The sequence below is a fragment of the Asterias amurensis genome, chromosome 10 (assembly GCF_032118995.1).
Source record: "Asterias amurensis chromosome 10, ASM3211899v1".
NCBI lineage: Eukaryota > Metazoa > Echinodermata > Asteroidea > Forcipulatida > Asteriidae > Asterias > Asterias amurensis.
Window position 1 is genome coordinate 3893119 of NC_092657.1, and position 16531 is coordinate 3909649.

The 16531-nt window shown below is 38.6% G+C and overlaps 1 protein-coding gene and 3 pseudogenes across 1 annotated transcript in view; 1 reads left to right on the forward strand and 3 right to left on the reverse strand.

The window, feature by feature from the left end:
• The window catches only part of LOC139943330 (splicing regulator ARVCF-like), a 134905-nt gene that overhangs the window by 100550 nt on the left and 17824 nt on the right, over positions 1 to 16531 (forward strand). The window lies entirely within an intron of this gene.
• Positions 6508 to 7570, reverse strand: LOC139943483 (microfibril-associated glycoprotein 4 pseudogene; annotated as a pseudogene).
• LOC139943251 (microfibril-associated glycoprotein 4-like) lies at positions 10066 to 11444 on the reverse strand (annotated as a pseudogene).
• Positions 14250 to 15226, reverse strand: LOC139943431 (microfibril-associated glycoprotein 4 pseudogene; annotated as a pseudogene).

The following is a 16531-nucleotide window of genomic DNA, read 5'->3' on the forward strand; positions in this document are numbered from 1 at the left end:
TTGTTAGCACAAAACCTTTCTTGGTGATGAGTAACGGGGAGAGGTTGATGGTATAAAACATTGTGAGAAACAGCTCCCTCTGAAGTGCCATAGTTTTCGAGAAAGAAGTAATTTTCCATGAATTTGATTTGGAGACCTCAGATTTAGAACTTGAGGTCTCAAAATCAACCATCCAAACGCACACAACTTCGTGTGACAAGGGTGTTTTTTCTTTCATTATTATCTCGCAAGTTCGATAACCGATTGAGCTCAAATTTTCACAGGTTTGTTATTTTATGCATGTGTTGAGACACACCAACTGTGAAGGCTAGTCTTTGACAATTACCAAAGGTGTCCAGTGGCTTTAAAAGTCAAATGGGCAATTCCACAGAAAATGATAAACAAAGTGAAAAATGAACTTTGTATTAAAGAGTAGTTTTCAACTGAAACTTAATGAAAACAGTCTATACTTGATGATTAAGTGAACAAAGTAAGAAATTGCATCATTTTGACACATTTTCAGCTACTGAAAGAAAACATTGGTCAAAAGTGTAATGTCCAAAACAGTCCAAATTTAATGTCCGTAACGCCATGTTTTGTGTGCTGTATAACGCTGTAGAGACTAAATTTACAATTTCTGTCAAATGTACCTCTACGTCTTTTACACAGTATCCAATTGACTATTTGCTACCAATAATACATTGATGGGAACCCAAAACTCACAGACTTTTGTAGAAGTGTAAAGGGTAGTCAAATGTCATGTCCAATAAATGTAATTTCGTAACAGCACCACTAAAGAGTGATATTTTATAAATGAATAAGAGATGCAGATTGAAATTCACAGTGTATGCTGTCCATACGAACTACTATGTTGTGGTAAGGAAATATTTTGCATAAACATTTGGCAGATAGCTGTGCTGAGCTCTTGAACTTCTGTAAACTGTCTGAAATGTAATGTCCATAACGCTGGAATTGCCCAAATACAGGGTGCGTTCGTCTAGCTTCCCTGGGTCGACCCCGGTCTGCCCCGGCATTCGAATAGCTTTGACATCATTCCAGGGGTTCACCTGGGTCAGCCCCCAGTGCCCTGCTTGTGGAGTGGGTCACTTGGGGGCTGGCCCCTGGTACATAGCGTCACAATGAGAGCGGTGAGCGATCTTTCGTTTAGCTCTTTGAGCACCGCGGGGTAGACCCAGGGAAGCTTACCGAACGCACCCACACAAAAATCCACACAAGGAGTTTTGTTTTCACTCTTTGATGATGTGCTGGTTTATTGGCTTAAAGCATGCCATGCATTTTACAATAGCTTAGTAATCAGATATCCTAAGACTGTAAAAGTATAAAGGCCAATCTTCAAACATTCTGACAACTTTTTGTTCCCACGTTCATTACTTATTATACAAAATAATAATACATTCTTAAAGGAACACGTTGCCTCGGATCGATCGAGTTGGTGTTTGAAAAGCGTTTGTAACCGAATAGAAAGCATTATAAGAAAGATATTTTAAAAGTAGAATATAATGATCCACACAAGTATCACTTGAAATTGCGTGTTTTTTTCTTTTACCTCGTCGACAAACACGGTCGGCCATTTATAATTTGACTCCCATAAAATGGCCGACCGTGTTAAAGGGAAGGTACACTATTGGTATTTTCAAAGATCAGTCTTCTCACGTGGTGTATCTCAACATATGCTTAAAGTAACAAACCTGTGAAAATTTCAGATCAATTCGTCATCTGAGTTGGAGAAAATGATGAAAGAAAAAACACCCTTGTTTGACGGATTTGTGTGCATCCAGATAGGAATAAAAGACTTCTAGTTATTTTAGTGAGAAATTACCTCTATTTCAAAAGCTGTTTCTCACAATGTTTTATACTATCAACAGCCCTCCAATGCTCTATACCAAGTCAGTTTTTAAGTTAATATTTGTTTTGAGTAATTACCAAAGGTGTACCTTCCCTTTGAAGTAGCTTAAGTTCTGTAATTATTTCAGACCATGTGTTTCCTGGTTATTTCTACAAAAATTACGGGTTAGTGTTTTTGAGGAATTATTATTTTGCCCTATTTGTGGTTAGTATGATTTGTATTCAGGATTTCTGATAGACGTATTTAGAATTTTATTTAAATAAAAGGTCCTTAGGCTATTGGATTCCCTGATAGGCTTTAATGCATTCCTGAAACCTTCTGAACTCCTTTGGAGTATGCAGCACTGACAGCTCAAAAGGGCGTGGCACAGCAGGTAGCCAATTAGAACACTCTATCAAGGCTGTTGGTATCACACAGGCTTTAATGCATTCCTGAAACCTTCTCAACTCCTTTGGAGTATGCAGCACCAACAGCTCAAAAGGGCGTGGCACAGGTAGCCAATTAGAACACTCTAACAAGGTTATTGTTATCCCACATAGGCTTTAATGCATTCCTGAAACCTTTTCAACTCTTTTGGAGTATGCAGCACTGGCAAGCCCAATGGGCGTGGCACAGGTAGCCAATTAGAACACTCTAACAAGGTTATTGTGACAAAAGCTTTAATGCATTCCTGAAACCTTCTGAACTCCTTTGGAGTATGCAGCACCGGCAAGCCCAAGTGGCGTGGCACAGGTAGCCAATTAGAACACTCTAACAAGGTTATTGTGACAAAAGCGTTAATGCATTCCTGAAACCTTCTGAACTCCTTTGGAGTATGCAGCACCGGCAAGCCCAATGGGCGTGGCACAGGTAGCCAATTAGAACACTCTAACGAGGTTATTGTTATCCCACATAGGCTTTAATGCATTCCTGAAACCTTTTCAACTCCTTTGGAGTATGTGGCACTGGCAAGCCCAATGGGCGTGGCACAGATAGCCCATTAGAACACTCTAACAGGTTGATGTTATCCCACTTGCTTTAATGCATTCCTGAAACCTACTGAACTCCTTTGGAGTAGGCAGCACCGGCAAGCCCAACGGGCGTGGCACAGGTAGCCAATATCCCACATAAGCTTTAATGCATTCCTCAAACCTTCTGAACTCCTTTGGAGTATGCAGCACCGGCAGCCCAATGGGCGTGGCACCTGTGAACCCAATGGGCGTGGCACAGGTAGCAAATTAAAAGACTCTATCATTAGAGTTTAAGTTCAATGCTTCAGGGACATCCACAATAGATATTTTGATTGCATGGATTATCTTGCATCAATATTAAAGGAACACGTTGCCTTGGATCGGGCGAGTTGGTCTATTAAAAGCATTTGTAACCGTTTGTTATAAAATGCATATGGGTAGAAAGATGTGGTAAAAGTAGAATACAATGATCTACACAAATATGCCTCGAAATTGCGTGGTTTTCTTTTTATCTCGTCGACTAACACGGTCGGCCATTTATGGGAGTCAAAATTTTGACTCCCATATATGGCCGACCGTGTTAGTTCGCAAAGTAAAAGGAAAACCACGCAATTTCGAGGCAAATTTGTGTAGATCGTTGTATTCTACTTTTAAAACATCTTTCTACCCATATTTATTTTATAACAAACGGTTACAAATGCTTTTTATAGACCAACTCGCCCGATCCAAGGCAACGTGTTCCTTTAACCACAAGGGAATCTGACTGGGTTAATTTTGTATCTTGAATTTATTATCTCACATAAGCTTGAATGCATACCTGAAACCTACTGAACTCCTTTGGAGTATGCAGCATAGCAATTTATTATCTTAGATTTACTTGCGTATATATCTTCATCATTTACTAGCCCTGGATGAGTGAGTTTTTGTAGCATTTCAAAAAGTGATTTTTTGTTTTATTCACTATTCTAAGGTTTACGAACACATTAAGATTAAAATGTCATGTATTGAAAAGAAAAAATCAAAAAGAGCTTTCTAAAACACTCAGTTAAATAATTCTGATAATTATATTTGCCAACTTGATTTTAAAAATCAAAAATTTAAAAACACATCTTGATTGTATCAGTCAATATTAAGCTTTGCTGTTTTACTTATCTTGGTAACATGTCCAACCTCACAGGTACCAATGTACTCCTGGTAAAGAGGAGCAATTTATGTTAGATGTCTTGCCAAAGAATACATTCAAACTACTTGACCGGGATTCGAACCCACACTCTGAGTATTCCATCAGCAAAAATTAAGGTTTATTTGTGCTGAATTAGGCGCGATGCATGAATCAAAAAGTCTTCATGTTTTGTGCTCGATAATCTAAGGTTTACATACAATAAGATTAAGACAATTAAGTATAACAAAAAGAGAAAATACCATTTTCATGAATTCTTTTCTTAAACACTCTGTTGCACATTGCTGATAACTTGGTTTTTCCTTCAGATAGTAGTAACATTATTTTGAATTTCCAGTTCACAATATTAAGAAAACTAAGTAAAATAAAAAGAGAAAAATACTATTTTTTAAAGCTCTTTTCTTAAACACTCTGTTGAACATTTCTGATAAATCTTTTTTCCCTCCAGATAGTAACACTATTTTGAGTTTCCTAATCTCAAATTTAACTCCACAATGAAATTAATAAAACCCACCATAAGTTTTTCTGTAAATAATGTTCTGTTCTTCTGGATTTTGCAAGTTGTTTTCCCAAAAATGATTTTGTAAACACAAAACAATTGAAACCAGATTATCAAAACCTTAAAGGAACACGTTGCCTTGGATCTGACGAGTTGGTCTATAAAAAGCGTTTGTAATCGTTTTTTATAAAATGCATATGGTTGGAAAGATGTTGTAAAAGTAGAATACAATGATTCACACAAATTTGCCTCGAAATTGCGTGGTTTCCTTTTACTGTGCGAACTAACACAGTCGGCCATTTATGAAGGTCAAACATTTGACTCCCATAAATGGCCGACCGGGTTAGTCGACGAGGTAAAAGGAAAACCGAGACATGTTTGTGTGGATCATTGTATTCTACCACTACCACATCTTTCTACTGATATGTTTTTATAAAAAATGGTTACAAATGCTTTTCAAAGACCAACTCGACCGATCCAAGGCAACGTGTTCCTTTAAGACCCTAGCATGCCTTTACAAGTTGTTTCTTAGAACTTATGTCTATATGTAATACATGCGTATTACTTATTTATAAACCAAAGTCAAGTAGTTTAAAGGCACTGGACACTATCGGAAATATTGTCAAAGACCAGTACTCTCACTTTGTGTATCCCAACATATGCATAACAAAATTGGTCGCCGAAGTTGCGAGATAGTAATGAAAGAAAAAACACCCTTGTCAAGCGAAGTTGTGTGCTTTCAGATGCTTGATTTCGGACCCTCAAAATCTAATTTTGAGGTCTTGAAATCAAATTTGTGGAAAATTACTTCTCGAAAACAACGTTACTTCAGAGGGAGCCGTTCCTCACAATGTTTTATACTATCAACCTCTCCCCATTACTCATTACAAAGTAAGGTTTTATGCTGTTGAGTAATTACCTATAGTGTCTACTGCCTTTAAATCATTTCAAAAACATTCTGTTTGCACATTCTCTTCTCAACTTTTCACAATTTTTAATAACTTTTTAAAATGTTAAAAAGTAAATTTGATATTCTACAAAAACAACTCACTTAAAGGCAGTGGACACTATTGGTTATTGTCAAAGACTAGCCTTCACAGTTGGTGTATCTCAACATATGCATAAAATAACAAACCTGTGAAAATTTGAGCTCAATCGGTCATCAAAGTTGCGAGTTAGAATGAAAGAAAAAACACCCTTGTCACACGAAGTTGTATGCGTTATAGATGGTTGATTTCGAGACCTCAAGTTCTAAACCTGAGGTCTCGAAATCAAATTCGTGGAAAATTACTTCTTTCTAGAAAACTATGGCACTTCAGAGGGAGCCGATTCTCACAATGTTTTATGCCTTCAACCTCTCCCCATTACTCGTCACCAAGAAAGGTTTTATGCTAATAATTATTTTGAGTAATTACCAATAGTGTCCACTGCCTTTAAATCACTTTTTTCCCATACAATTGAGGGTAACATCTTTAGAGTCTTTTAATGAAGTACTATACTCTATAATACCACTCTCACACAGTGGATGAATGTAAATTTCTTTTTTACATCAACAAAGGTTTTAATTAAAAGGGAAAACAATTAAACATGAAAAAGATCAAAGCAAATCCTTAACTTCTTGCGTAAAACTCTCTTTGTTCTGGTGATTGAATCAAAACAAACATTCTGAAATTCTCGTTCCTTAAAGCCACAGTATTTTCCAAGGCACACACTTCATGTATCACAACTTATATACAAAATAACAAACCTGTGAAAATTTAGGCTCAATTGGTCATCGGAGTCAGGAGAAAATAACGGGAAAACCCACCCTTGTTTCCGCACGTTTCGCCATGACATGTGTTTAAAATAAATCCATAATTCTCCATATCGAGAATTGATATTGTTTTAATGTTTTCTCAAACAGTAAAGCATTTCATGGAATAATATTTCAAGAGAAGTCTTGCACCATTACCTTCTGTAAACCCTGTAAGTTATTTGTAAATCTGTGAACTTTTTTTTCTTTTTTTTTCTGTACCGAAAGTGTCCAATGGCTTTAAATAACCTGGCGTATTTTCATGCTGCATTTCTTAAGGGAGTAGTATTGTTTTTTCCATGGATGCCATTGTATTCCCTGTCCTAGACTAACATCTGCATGTGGGTAGTATTTACCATTAAGATGAGCCCATAAGCATGCGTTAAACCACCAGCCGCCGAGATAAAGCTGTGCACAATTACTTGAGTGTGAATCATCATCCTGGTCCTTTGTTGTGAATGGGTATCCATTATGATAAAACATTGCATCACCAGATGTACTCTGAGCATCATATGAACCAACATGGAGAGTGTACTTGTTACCGGTAACACTGAACTCACCATAAGAAGCCCAAGATGTGTTGGACCTCCAATCTTCCATATCTACTCTGAGTTGCCATTGTCCTGATCCAGTAAGGTCACGCAGGATATCATTCCCTAACCAGAACTCATTCTGTAGATCACCAAACCCAGATTGGTATTCAGCCCAGGTACGGTAAAAGATAACAGAGCCATCTTGTCTCCTCTGGAACACGATCCAGCCTCCTCCATCTGTCTCCATATCACAGTAAACCTGTAACCCATCAGTCAGACTTGTAGGATAGATTGTGTACAAACCATTGCTGCGGTAACCAGCTTGATACAACTCCAGACAACTGCTGTAACTTGTAGTGCTGGGTAGCGAAAATGACAAAGTGTCCAAGTTGTCATCAAAGTAGGCAGTCCCTTCAATCTCATCAAAGTCATCAGGGCTGTGAGCTCTGCTGCCATTATTCAACACACAAATACCTCTTATGATGTGATAGTTGAATGATGCACACTGTGGATCCATAGAGCAGTCTCGCCCACAGATCACAGGAGAAGATACAGTCTTCCATTCAAACACATGATTCAGTAAGGCTCGGTTTTCAGCCAAGTAGAACGTTTCGATGAATCGTTGGTTTTCACCCTTGCAGGTTTGTACCATCAAAATCTGAACCAAGATTAGGAACATAGTAACTTCCATGATGAATGTTCGTGGATTCTATCAGAGAGAATATTTGGTGTTATTTTTCCTCCTTAACTGTCGGTGGAAAGTTGTCCTGATACTGACAGTTACGTTTTTACACAAACGGATCAAAGGAACCAAATCTTTCGTTGCAACCAACTGTTATGCAGCAAGCTCCACCGATTGACGTCACCATTACCACAGTAATGAGAGAGAAAAAAGAAAAAGAAAAAAAAAACCTACACAAACCAAAAGCTTGGAGACAAACGCCATCATTATTTGTGGCAGATTTTGATTGGCTGTGCTCTTCTCGCTCAAGATTACTTGCTGACGTCTGTAATATTTTTTAAGACTAATACCCTTGCCTATTAAAAATCTTGGCAGTAACGTTTCTATAATTTAAGCCCTTCATTGTATTCCATCACCATGCTTAGGCAGAGTATTTTCCATCACAATGGCCAGACCTTCTGGTTTGGATGGTCATGCGGACGGTACAATCAATAGTTACAATCAAATACTTGACATGTAAGCCCAATGCGATTTCAGTGTGGGCAACTTTTTGGCAATAAAGGGACATCCTAAAATACTAAGACTTTGAATTTAATGGCAGCTCAATGGAGAGAGAAAAGACTGCTTGGGCAAGACCTTCAGGTTGAGATGGTCGTGTGGACCGTACAATCAATAATTACAATATAATACTTGACAGGTAAGCCCTATGCGATTTTAGTGTAGGCAATGTTTTGGCAATTAAAGGAAAGGTACACGTTTGGTAATTACTCAAAACAAAATTAATATTAACTTAAAAACTGACTTGGTAACGAGCATTGGAGAGCTGGTAAATGCCTCCCTCTGAAGTAACTTAGTTTTTTTAAAAAGAAAGAGATAATTTCTCACTAAAATAATAAAAGACTTCTAGCCAGAAGTCTTTTATTCCTCTGAAAGCACACTCATTCGTCCAACAAGGGTGTTTTTTTCTCACCATTTTCTCGCAACTTCGATGACCAATTGAGCTCAAATTTTCACAGGCTTGTTATTTTATGCTTAAGTTGGGATACACCAAGTGTTAACACTGGTCTTTGACTTATACCAAATGTGCCAAGTGCCTTTAAGGGACTTCCTAAAATACAACTGTAGGAAGTCCTACATGCCACTTTAGTGTACAATCTGGTTATTAACTGTGGTGTGGCAGGAACCTATATTTTTTTGAAAGGGTTTGTAAAGAAAAGTTAATTACTCCTCCATGTTTTTTTTTCTTCTCACCTTTTTCAAAATCCATAATTTCCCTATTTAACCAGAGCCAAATATTCCTTGATCTGATTTGCCAATGACCCAAGCCTTCCATTTTGAAAAGTTACTTCATGTACATTTATGTATGATATTTTTTTAAATAGAACATTATAAAAACAAAGATAAGTTGACATTGTAACTCACTAAATGATTTTCTTTTTCCTAGACTGAATCAAGAGGATTTTGAGCAAAAACAAAGACGTTGATGTGACAAAAGTTCAAAAGAAATGGGTTCTTAAAAATGTGTTATCAAACTCTCATGAGGTTTTGCTTATTGTTGGCAAATACATTGGCCAATCCCTTTCAGATACATTAAAGGTAACCAATGAAGAACATTCTATCTACAATACATGTATGATGATTTGTCATCTTACTGCAATAGTCAAACAGTCCATATATCTAATATATATAATGATTTTATATTTCCGATGTTGGTATAGGCCTACTGAATAGAAATCAACTTGAGAATGATGGTTATACCTCTGAAGGTTTTCGTCGTAGTTTTTGTTTACCTTTTTTTTCCTTCCTTTCTTAAAACATTGATGATGTTAAACATGATTGATAAATACCTAAGACAGTTTATCCATTCTGATTGGTCTAAAGGACATCATGAGGTGTTGTTTGAACTGATGATAAAACACCAGTAAAAAGTGTTATAACATGGGCGTTACACGTGTGCTTGCACCTGTGCGTATAAGACGATTTCTTCATTCCTATTGGTCGAGAGCAACGGCCGGGACAGTTGTGCCACATCACGCAATACGCGGTACGCCCACATCATTCCCTTATAAGGAGTTGTTTACCCGATCGGGCCGAGGGCCTTGGGAACCATTTCATAGCTGGAGGGGTGTTGTGTTGAAAGAAATTATTGAATAAATATAATTTTTGCATTTATTTTACCTTTTGACCATAAAGTGTTGATGTTTTTTGACCGAAAAGGTATTTATGAATGGGAATCAAAGTGTGTTGAATCGGTTCTCAACTAGTGGTTTAAACCCGCGCCGAGGCCTGGACTTGATAATTTTACCGAGACGACTTTCACCACACATTGATTCCCTTAGTAAAAAGGCCTCCTTTGATGTCTTTGTGATCTCTGTGTTCATATGGAGAGTCTCGGGGCATTTCTAACAGCGAAGAAAAACTCTTCCAGTTCAACAAGTCAATCAATTCATGTTCCAGTAACGCTTGGGTAAGAATTAAAGGTTAAATAAATTGCCATATTTTCATGATGCAATTCTTGAGAGAGTAATAATTCCCACTCCAGTCGTTCCACTTTATTAGTGTCCCTGGTCAATAGGTTGATAGTTACAAAACTTGCCGTATTTTCATGCTGCATTTCTTCAGGGAGTAGTAATATCCTTTCCACGCTTCCCATTTTATTCCCTGTCCATATGACACCTCTCCCTGTGGATAGTATTTACCGTTCAGATGAGCTTGAAAGCAACCATTAAACCACCAGGCACCTTCATATAGCTCGGCACAATTGTCATAAGACGATGCATCAATGTCCTGATCCTTCGTTGTGAATGATTGGCCATTATGAGCTGCCATTGAATCACCTGCTGTAGTCTGAGCATCATATGAACCAACCTGGATAGTGTAGTTGTCACCTGTAACGGCAAACTCACCATAAGAAGCCCACGATGTGTTGGACTGCCAACTTTCCATATCTACTCTGAGTTGCCATTGCCGGTTCCATCTTGTCTCCTCTGGAACACGATCCAGCCTCCTCCATCTGTCTCCATATCGCAATAAACCTGTAACCCGTCAGTCAGACTTGTAGGAAAGATGGTGTATAAACCATTGATGTGGTAACCAGCTTGATACAACTCCAGACAACTGCTAGTGCTGGGTAGTGAAAGTGACAAAGTGTCTAAGTTGTCATCGCTCAGCACAATTGTAACCAGACATTGTTGAGAATGATTGGCCATTATGCCATGCCATTGAATCACCTGCTGTACTCTGAGCATCATATGAACCAACCTGGAGAGTGTACTTGTCACCTGTAACAGCAAATCCACCATAAGAACCCCAAGCTGTGTTGGACTCCCAATCTTCCATATCTATTCTGAGCCGCCATCGACCTGATTCGGTAAGGTCACGCAGGATATCATTCCCCAACCAGAACTCATTCTGCAGATCACCAAAACCAGATTGATATTCAGCCCTTGTACGGTAAAAGTCAACAGAGCCATCTTGTCTCCTCTGGAACACGATCCAGCCTCCTCCATCTGTCTCCATATCACAGTAAACCTGTAACCCATCAGTCAGACTTGTAGGAAAGATGGTGTATAAACCATTGATGCGGTAACCAGCTTGGTACAATCCAGACAACTGCTGTAACTTGGAGTGGTGGGTAGTGAAAATGACAAAGTTTTGATGCTGTTATCATAGTAGGCACTCCCTTGAATCGCAACAAAGTCATTAGGGCTGTGAATTCTGCTGGCATTATTCAACTCACAACTACCTCTTACGAAGTGATAGTTGAATGATGCACACTGTGGATCCATAGAGCAGTCTCGCCCACAGATCACAGGAGAAGATACAGTCTTCCACTCAAACACATGATTCAGTAAGGCTCGGTTTTCAGCCATGTAGAAATCCTCAGTGAGCTGACGTGGAGTCTTACTCTGACAGGATTGTGCCATGAAAGTCAAAAACAGGATTGTGATGATAACTGTCATGATGAAGCTGTAGTTTGAGTCTTTTTAATGCATATATAAAACAGGATCCGAAGAGTTAGATTTCAGTCAACCTTAGACTCTGCCTGAACTGCTTAAATCTCCTTCAAGACGTTGCTGTGTTTTATACTGAAGTGATGAGGATCAGTGGAGTTTGGTTTTTGTTGATTTCAGTCAACCTTATACTCTGTGCCTACAGTATCTTGATGCCCTTTCATCGGTTGTTTCTTTACTGAAATGATGAGGATCAATGGAGTTTGGTTATTTTTGGATTTCAGTCAGCCTTATACTCTGTGCCTGCAGTATTTTGACGTCCTCTTATTGGTTGTTTCTTTACTGAAGTGATGAGGTTCGATGGAGTTTGGTTATTTTGGATTTCAGTCAACCTTATACTCTGTGCCTGCGGTATCTTGATGTCCTTTCATCGGTTGTTTCTTTACTGAAATGATCAGGATCAGTGGAGTTTGGTTATTTTGAAGGCAGCCTAGCGTAGTACGTCGTTGCTTTTACTAATGGTATCTGAAGGCTAACCATAGTAACAAGTCAATACATAAATTGTGTTTAGTATAATTGGTCCTTGCTAAAAAGCTACATTAAGCATGTTTGAATAGTCTCAGGCAATTAGCTATTATTTGTCTCGAGCAACTAATTAACTAATGAGAGACAAGCAATTTGCAAATCCAGTGGTGACATCGCTCTTGTGTATCTTTACATTAGTAACGCTTGCTGAACTTTTCCACTTTACAGGAGAGCTCCATTAAAGAAAGAGGCTAAACTATGGTCTATAATTATTTGAGTGTTGCTTTCTTGTTTCAAGTTTGCATTGCCTTTAAACACTCTGTTGAACATTTCTGATAATTCCTCCAGCTAGTAAAATTGTTTTGAACTCCCAGATCCAAAATTGAACTCCACAATGAAATTAATAAAACACACCATAAGTTTTTCAGTGAATAGTTTTCTGTTCTTCTGATTCTGATCCCTTCAAAACAACTTTGTAAACCCAAAACAATTGGTATCAACAATCAGATTATCAAAACCTCCAGGCCCTAGCATGACTTCAAAAATGTTTCAAAGCACTTATGTCTAGGTGTGAAAATTAACCCCTTTCTCAAAAACTATGATACTTCAGGGGGAGCCGTTTTTCACAATGTTTTATACTATCAACAGCTCTCCATTGCTCGTTGCCAAGTAAGTTTTTATGCTAAAAACAATTTTGAGTAATTGCCAATAGTGTCCAGTGCCTTTAATTTGGCCCATTTAACAAGAAGTCGAGTATAACAAGTACTAAGGTGATTGAGTTGGAATACTGAGTGTCCGAGAACCAAGTATTCTTTTCATTGGTCCTTTCATTGGTGCAACACTCTAGAGGCAAAAACAAAGGCCTGAAGCCAAGTGGAGGCAGAGGCTTGTGTTGTCTTGGCCTTTGGAAATGTCGTGGCCGAGCAGTTAAAAGCACTGGATTCAAACTCTAGTGTTTCTGATCAACACGTTTCCCCCTTTATGTAATATAATTAGTTGTTGAGTGACAACCAAATTGTACAATTAAGGTTTTTAATTGATATGGAGTTGCAGAGAAGGGCGTGCTCCTACCATGCTAGCCTTGATTACGTCATCATATTAGGCAATAATGTCATGAATATTCATGAGCATTCTCAAGTCTTTATCTAGACCAAATAAGACTTGAACTTTTGTGCAACACTTTTCCTCCTTGAAGTAATATAATTAGTTGTTGACTGACAACCAAATTGTCAGTTAAGGTTTTTAATTGATAAGGAGTTGCAGAGAAGGCATGCTGCTACCAAGCTATCATTGATTACATCATCGTATTAAGCAATGTCATGAATATTCATGAGCATTCTCTGGCAAGTCTTTATCAATATGAAGTTAGACCGCGGCTGTTCGTCTTCTTCTTCTTCCTTATAAAGTGCAGCCTTTAAATGGTTGAAGATGTATTGTACTAAGCGCTGGAAATCGACCAATGGTGGGAACGATCAAGGTAATGTTCAAAACTCATGTTACCGCTGCGCTGTTCAGACATGCTACATGCGTTTTTGTTGCACGTCACGTGATTGGTTCTCGACCAATTAAGTTTCACAGTTTGTTACCGAGGTATGAAAAAACTCCATGTTGTCCTAGGGCAACCTTGGCTAAGTTTCCCATGGGTTCGTGACCAGTTGTAGTGGTGCTTATAGTGATCTGATTTGTTCCCAATCGTTTGAGTTGACCAAACCACTGCAGTCTGCGTTTTCTGCAATCTGAATGTTTCATATAGTTGGCCAATAATTTCATGATGATTCCTGTTCATCGATCCCATCAGTCCATCCAACCTATTCGTTGTGATGAGGTCTGTGATGTGGAATGCTAAAACCATTTTCTCACCCATTTTTGTGGGTGCTTTTGTCTTAGTTGGGTGGTATCCAGTTAAAGTGGGTGGGTTTTAAGTGAAAAGATACCCCACTGTTCTGCAGCCAATTTCACGAAACAATGTACATACAGCCAGCCACAATATTTGATACTCCTGATGTTGCCATTTAAAGTCTTTGCAATGTCTCTGCGATCAATGCTTACAGCATCAAGACTCTCTTATAGAGTCGTTTCCATCGTAGAGTTGGTTTAAATATGTACTGGATTTTTTGAAATCGGAACCAACGAATTCGGGTTTCGGTTCTACAGAAGAGTGAACCCGCAGTCCGGTTCTCAAATTAGAACCAGGTAGAATCACGTAACCGAAAGAACAGCCCAAACTTAGTACATGTATTTGTGAATTTTTGCTTCAAAATGTGTTACAACTCAACTGTGAGGTTAAGTTTACTGGCGTATTTTCATGCTGCATTTCTTCAGGGAGTAGTATGGTTTTTCCATAGATGCCATTGTATTCCCTGTCCTAGACTAACATCTGCATGTGGGTAGTATTTACCATTAAGATGAGCCCATAAGCATGCGTTAAACCACCAGCCGCCACGATAAAGCTGTGCACAATTACTTGAGTGTGAATCATCCTGGTCCTTTGTTGTGAATGGCTATCCATTATGATATACCATTGCATCACCAGATGTACTCTGAGCATCATATGAACCAACATGGAGAGTGTACTTGTTACCGGTAACACTGAACTCACCATAAGAAGCCCATTTTGTGTTGGACTCCCAATCTTCCATACCTACTCTGAGTTGCCATTGTCCTGATCCAGTAAGGTCACGCAGGTTATCATTCCCTAACCAGAACTCATTCTGCAGATCACCAAACCCAGATTGGTATTCAGTCCAGTTACGGTAAAAGTCAACTGAGCCATCTTGTCTCCTCTGAAACACGATCCAGCCTCCTCCATCTGTCTCCATATCACAGTAAACCTGTAACCCATCAGTCAGACTTGGTGGGAAGATTGTGTACAAACCATTGCTGCGGTAACCAGCTTGATACAACTCCATACAACTGCTGTATCTTGTAGTGATGGGTAGTAAAAATGAAAAAGTGTCCAAGTTGTCATCATAGTAGGCACTTCTTTGAGTCTCAACAAAATCATCAGGACTGTGAGCTCTGCTGCCATTATTCAACTCACAACTACCTCTTATGATGTGATAGTTGAATGATGCACACTGTGGATCCATAGAGCAGTCTCGCCCACAGATCACAGGAGAAGATACAGTCTTCCACTGAAACACATGATTCAGTAAGGCTCGATTTTCAGCCAAGTAAAAATCCTTAGTAACTTTTTGCAGAGTCTCACTTTGACAGGATTGTACCATGAAAGTCAGAAATAGGGATGCAACGATAATTATTATCATGATGAAGCTGTACTTTGATACTTTTGAATGCATATAAGATGTAACAAATCCTGAAGTGGACTGTATTTCAAAATGAAAATACAGAGTTAGATTTCAGTCAACCCTACACTCTCTGCCTACAGTATCTTGACGTCCTTTCATCGGTTGTTTCTTTACTGAAGTGATGAGGATCAGTGGAGTTTGATTATTTTGAAGGTACAGTGAAGTGTAGTGCGTCAGTGCTGTTACTAATGGTAACTGAAGGGTAACCCATGGTAACTAGTAAACAACAACACTTTGTACCATTTGATTGGTCCTTTCAGGCAATGTCATGAATATTTATTTTAGCGTTCGCTGGCAAGTCTATTTCTTGACGAAACTGGACCTGACCTCCTGTGCAACACGTTTCTCCTGAATGTAATGTAATTAATTGTTGAGTGACAACCAAATAGCACTAATAACGTCTTAATTAGTTGAGGTCTAGCAGAGGGCGTGCTCCTTCCAAGCTAACCTTGATTACACCATCATATTAGGCAATGACATGAATATTCATGAGCATTCTCCGGCAAGTCTATCTAGACCAAACTAAACTTGACTTTCTGTACAACACGTTTTCCCCTTTATGTAATACAATTAGTTTGTGAGTGACAACCAAATTGTACAATTAACGTTTTTAATTGATAAGGAGTTGCAAAGAAGGTCGTGCTCCTATTAAGCTATCATTGATTACATCATCATAAAAGGCAGTGTCATGAATATTCATGAGCATTCTTAAGTCTTTATCTAGACCAAATTAGACTTGAACTTTTGTGCAACACTTTGTAGTAATATAATTAGTTGTTAAATGACAACCAAATTGCACAATTAAGGTTTTTAATTGATAAGGAGTTGCAGAGAAGGCATGCTCCTACCAAGCTATCATTGATTACATCATCATATTAGGCAATGTCATGAATATTCATGAGCATTCTCTGGCAAGTTTTATCAATATGAAGTTAGACCGCGGCTGTTTTGTACTAAGCGCTGAAAATCGACCGACGGTGGGAACGATCAAGGTGATGTTCAAAACACATGTTACCGCTCGGTGTTCAGACATGGTTCATGCGTTTTTGTTGCACGTCACGTGATTGGTTCTCGACCAATTAAGTTTCACAGTTTGTTACCGAGGTATAAAAAACTCCATGTTGTCCTAGGGCAACCTTGGCTAGGGCAACACATGATTCAGTAAGGCTCGATTTTCAGCCAAGTAAAAATCCTTAGTAACTTTTTGCAGAGTCTCACTCTGACAGGATTGTACCATGAAAGTCAGAAATAGGGATGCAACGA